We start from the raw sequence: 5894 nt of genomic DNA, 5'->3' as shown, positions 1-5894 counted from the left end.
TACATCACTCAAAATTACGTTTGTCAAATAACGCTTCAATTTCTTCAGCTGAAGGAAAAGCTATTGATTTGGCCCTTAATTTTATTTCAGAATATAATGAAGAAAAGTTTTTCATCTTTTCCGACTCACTTTCAGTATTACAATCAATTCATAAACGAAATACGGAAAATCCTTTCATTCAAAATATTCTTCTCAGTGTTCATGAACCATCTTTTAAGAAGTCCATCATATTCTGTTGGATTCCTAGCCATGTTGGTATTTATGGAAATGAGGATGCTGATACCGCAGCAAAGAAATTACTTTCATTACAACAATCTAAAATGAAATTACCATATACTGATTTCAGGCCAAATATCAACAAATACATTTTTACTAATTGACAGTTTTCATGCAACAATGCTTCGTTCAATAAACTTCGTGAAATTAAACCTACTTTAGGTGAATGGCACCAAGGAAACAGATCAGTTCGCAGGGAGGAAGTTGTTCTTTCTCGTTGTCGAATAGGTCATACTCGGTTGACTCATTCGTATCTTTTGAACAATGAAAATCAACCTGAATATGTACCATGTAACAGAAACAGAGTCTGATGATGACAACACTGAACAAACAGTTGATTACATACAGTTAAACAACAATCTTGGAACAATGAGGAGAAACTCCAAAAGGTCAGTTCTTCGCTACCACCACCATTCTCACTGTTTCATATTTAATGAACTTACCGGAATTATGAGACAAACGGAGGACCTGATCTTTGCCAAGTTACTTAATAGAATACGGATTGGTACTCACACTGCAGATGATATTGAATTGCTGAAATCTAGACAGGTATCTGATGGGAGAGAACCTAGATAATTAGCTGTATGTGTATGCTAGAAATAGAGATGTTGGTGAATTTAACATAGACAGTTAGAGTCTGTACAAACCCATTGAAACACAGCTTAAAGAACTTTGAACTATAAACAGATTCTAAATATACTGGTGGATTACCAACTGAAGTAATGCTTGCTCTTGGAGCTAGAGTGATGCTGATCAGGAATCTTGATGTTGCTGATGGGCTTGTATATGGCAGTCAATGTCAGATTGTTGTCTTTATTAAATCTAAAAAAGGAGACACAGTAGCTGTTGGTGTCAAGTTTGACAACACGAGCATTGGTCTGGACATAACACGGAAGTCACCCTACGTGATACATCTTTCGGCCATACCAGTATTGAGATCAGAATCTTCATTTACTGTCACACAAAATCAGAATCTAACTGTCACAAGATACCAGTTTCAGTTAAAACTAGCGTGAGCCTATACAATTCACAAGGTACAGGGACCATTGAGGATATTATTATATCTTTTGATGGATATTTTGGTGCTGGACAAGGCTATGTAGCTCTCGGTAGAGCAAGAACTCTCTATGGATTACCCATTATCAGTTTAGAACCTACCAAACTTTCATTGCAATTTGAATTGAGTGGCTGCAAACAAATCTAATCCTGCTCAAAAAATCATTTTAAAACCCAAGTACTTCGATTCATATTAGAAAAAACCAAAACAAAACAAACCGTTTGAATTTCGCATAAAAAATCTTTTATGAATGAAACTGACCTTGAATTCTATGGTATTAAAGAAAATTCAATTCCAGATACACCATCATTGACCCTAAATTTCCCTACAGTTTCTTTCTTCTTCAGAAAAGCGTCTTTAGAAAGTCTGAAACAAACCCTGAAATATTCAAGTCCAAATATAATGAAATCAAATCAACTTACAAAGACTATTTGGCAATTTACTTAGACGGTTCAAAAGATGAATCAGAGGTTGGGTGTGCCGCTGTCAGCCACCTTCATCAATCAAAATTACGTTTATCTTTTGTCTAAAGAAGATTAATGTTTGACATGGTACACATTCGGGTTGATCTTCTTTATTCAAATGATAAGAATGAGTCAAACGGGTATGACCTTTTCGACAGCGAGAAAGAACAACTTCCTCCCTGCGAATAGATCTGTTCCCTTGGTGCCATTTCCCTAGAGTAGGTTTGATATCATGAAGTTTATTGAATGAAGCATTGTCATGGAAACGACTGCCATTCAGATAAAATGTATTTGTTTATATTTGGCCTAAAATCGGTATGTGGTAATTTCAAATTAGACTGTGTTTTTATTCACATCTTTTGCAATGTTATTATGTTTGCAGCTGATATTTTAACATATACGTATATACATTTTTACATAAATGATTTTAGATATGTTTTACATAAATGATATATGGTATGCTTTACAACTGGCGTCTTCTCGGCAATATATGACCATTTTGAGTCGATTCGCCGTAAAACCCAACTTACTCACCCCCTACCAAATTCAGTTAACAAACGTGTGCAAAAGAAATCGACTCCCTTAGAGACCTTGTACTACAATTTCTTCTACCATTGGAATGAAGGTACATTTGTCTCTAGTCGCAACATCTGGTCGTTTCCTTGTCATAAACAGGACCTTTTCTATGACCCGATTACCTTGCATTCAGATGTCATTGTGTTAACTGAAACATGGCTGAATACAAACAATGCCGATTTCAGTGACTTTGAAACTCAGTTCTATATTGCTCAAGCAGACATCATAAGTGAACATGGTGGTCGTGGGGGTTGAGTTGTAATACTCGCCGGAAAATCTGCATTTCTTAAGTGCACAAACTTACATGCTTATTCGCGGATTCAGTTTCAACTCCTAACATGTAAACAGGACAACACGGGAAACTACACTGGATAGGATAGAAGTGTATTGCTCTCCCATGCTAGAAAGTAAAACATCATTCAATACTACCATAACTACAGTGCTATTAGCTGCGCTTCACAAAGTACATGTAATTGAGGGCCATCCTTCTATTGAACTTACTGGCGATTTCAAACGGAATGCACTTGCCCTTCTTGCACCAGATATTTGCAAGACATTGTCATCCGAAGGATTCAGGCAGTATAGATCCACACCAAAACAAGGAAGAATATCCAACAGGGAAAGTCACGTTCTAAAAACACAGCCGGTGTAATGAAGTATTTCGACCCCCATAGAATAACGACCCCCCGGTCATTATTCTATAGAAAATGTGACTCCTTTCCTGTAAAATATTGACTCCCCTTATAAAAAACTGACTCCCTTTGAAAACTCTATAGAATAACGACCCTCCGGTCATTATTCTATAGAAAAACTGACCCCTCCAAGTAAAATACTGACTCCCTATAGATGACTCCCTTCGAATCTCATAGAATAAAGACCCCGGTTATTATTCTATAGAAAAAGTGACTCCTTCCATGTAAAATACTCACTGTCGAAATTACTACATTCGAACTCTCATACAATATCGATTCCCGGACACTATTCTATTTAAAAAAGTTACTCTTTCCGTGTAAAACACCGGCTCCTAAAAAGACTTTCGACGATAATATCTATTAAAAAGTGATCCCCACCAAACCTAACGGACAATTTTACTAGATCTACAACTCTAATACCCTCCATTGCCAATAGTTAACATTTTGATTATACTACTACTACCGGTGCCGCTACTTCTATTGCTATTACTACAAGTACTTCTTCTTCTTCTACTACTACTACTACTACTTCTACTACTACTACTACAACTGCTACTACTGATACTACTATACCTGCTTCCACTAATACGTCTTGTACATCTACCTCTTCTTCTCCTGCTGCTGTTGTTGCTGTCTGTCACTTATTCCTCTGCTGCTGCTGCTGCTGCTGCTACTGCAACTGCCACTACCACTGCCACTACTACTACTACTACTACTACTACTACTACTACTACTTTCTATTGTTGCCGCTACCGTACTTTACTGCCACTGCTAAGTATTGCAACTTCTATTAATACTAAGTTCTATGCTAGCAGTTTCTTGTGCAGTTTTCTTCTGAAGAATTACTTCATACCGAAGTTTGCAGGGATTATTGACACTGGTGTGTTTTGTGAACGTATTGTGAATTGTTATTTTCCTGAACAAAAATGTATACACCAAGATACAGCGTGTAGAAATAGAATCCCTTTTCCCGTTGCGGAATGCTCTGATTTCTGTGTCAAGTGATGGTATCTGGGGCTAATGGTCAAACGGAAGGACGGACAGACGGACGGACAAGGGCAAATCTATATGCCCCCCTCCCCCGAGTGGGGGCATAAAATGCAGCAATTAGGCTTTAGATACATGAGTTATCACTAAATTTGACCAAATGACCGGGGGTAGTTTTTTTATGGGAGACAATATTCTTCGTGAGGTTCAGTTTACTTCACGTGGGGGAGTCATAGTACTATGATCTGGAGGTCATACTACTATGACCGGGGGTCACTTTTTCTATAGAATAATGACCGGGGGGTCATTATTCTATGGGGGTCGAAATACTTCATTACACCGGCCCAAACGCGCACACGATCAACAAACACACACACGCACACATGCAAGGACAAAACAAACAAATAAATGAACACAGTGGGACACCTCCTTCTTTATCACATATATATTTCCGAACTTATAGCAAAAAAACTCCAGTAACGACACTGTTATACTACAATGACCATTCCTGGGTATCCTCTTTATGTTAACAGAATGCGATTTCTATGGGGCGTTATCTTCAGGGGACTTTTCTATTATATCACTATCTATAGAAGTCATATTACTTTTGCCTTTACCTAACACAGCTAGGATTTGCCACATTGAACCTTAGTACAATCATAGCATATATATTTATCATTTTGCATCCTCCTGGAGGAAATACTTGCACATTTTTAAGTATTATACTTTTGGCTTAAAATTCACACCTATACTATTCTGTCATATTTTGCGCACACAACTGTAGCATTCTTGGGCACGCTTCGGAGGCATTTGGCACTAATAGTTTTTTTTTTTTTTTGGATTTAACGTCGCACTGACACATGATAGTCATATGGCGACTTTCCTAATAGTGATAGCTCTTGTGTTTTACATTTCATGCGTTCTGTTGCCTTTGCGTATGTTAGGGTTTAACCTGGCAGGGATAATTGCTATTTACACTGTCCTGTGACTTTGGAACATGGTGGGGGATAAGAGTGAGATTAGGTACACCTTAAACCTGTGGTGGTTTTGCCACTGACCGTTCCAAGGCTGTGCCCCACTATGTTCCTTTTTTTCTTGTTCGTTTTGTCCCTGTACGTTTACTTTGTGTGAGTGTGTGTGTGTATTGGTTCGTGCTGCGTCCGCCTGCTGGGTTTACGTTTGGGGAGGCTGCGTTTCTAGAACGTGTCTTTCTATGTTGGATATTCATACTTGTTTTAATAGATTATAATGTTAAGTAGAGAGAATTTAAACCAGCTTATCACCACCACAATATTACAGACACATTACAGCAAGTCGCCTAGCAGTACAAACGAGTGTAAACATGCCATAACAAGTCCCCCAACCCAAAAAGATTAGTTTCGATGCTGCTTTATATACACATCCAAAATGTACTACACATTCGCAGTGGTTCAACATTTGCATGTATACTCAAATCTCTGTTATCATGTCCCGTAACTAATCTGACATTTTATTCTTTTTACCTGATTTGGACCAGAGTAACTATATGTTCTTCCTGTAAAAGTTACCTTGATCTCAAAAATACACTGAAATTTTAGAGATAGTTTGCATGAAGGGACAAAATCAAGTTCAGAGCACTTTATTTCCCAAGTATGAAGTTCGAATTATGGCTTATTATATAAGTAAAGAGAATTTATACGAACTAATCATTAACCACAATACTATAGACAAATTACGGCAAAGCGCCTAGCAGTACAAACGAGCGTACACATGTCCACTAACCCAATAAGATTAGTTCCGATGCTGCTTTATATACACACCCAAATTGTACTACACAATGTCATTTGCACTAGTTCAGCATTT

This window comes from Mercenaria mercenaria, chromosome 14 (genome assembly GCF_021730395.1).
Source record: "Mercenaria mercenaria strain notata chromosome 14, MADL_Memer_1, whole genome shotgun sequence".
Taxonomy (NCBI): domain Eukaryota; kingdom Metazoa; phylum Mollusca; class Bivalvia; order Venerida; family Veneridae; genus Mercenaria; species Mercenaria mercenaria.
Note: the sequence above shows the minus strand (reverse complement) of the source record.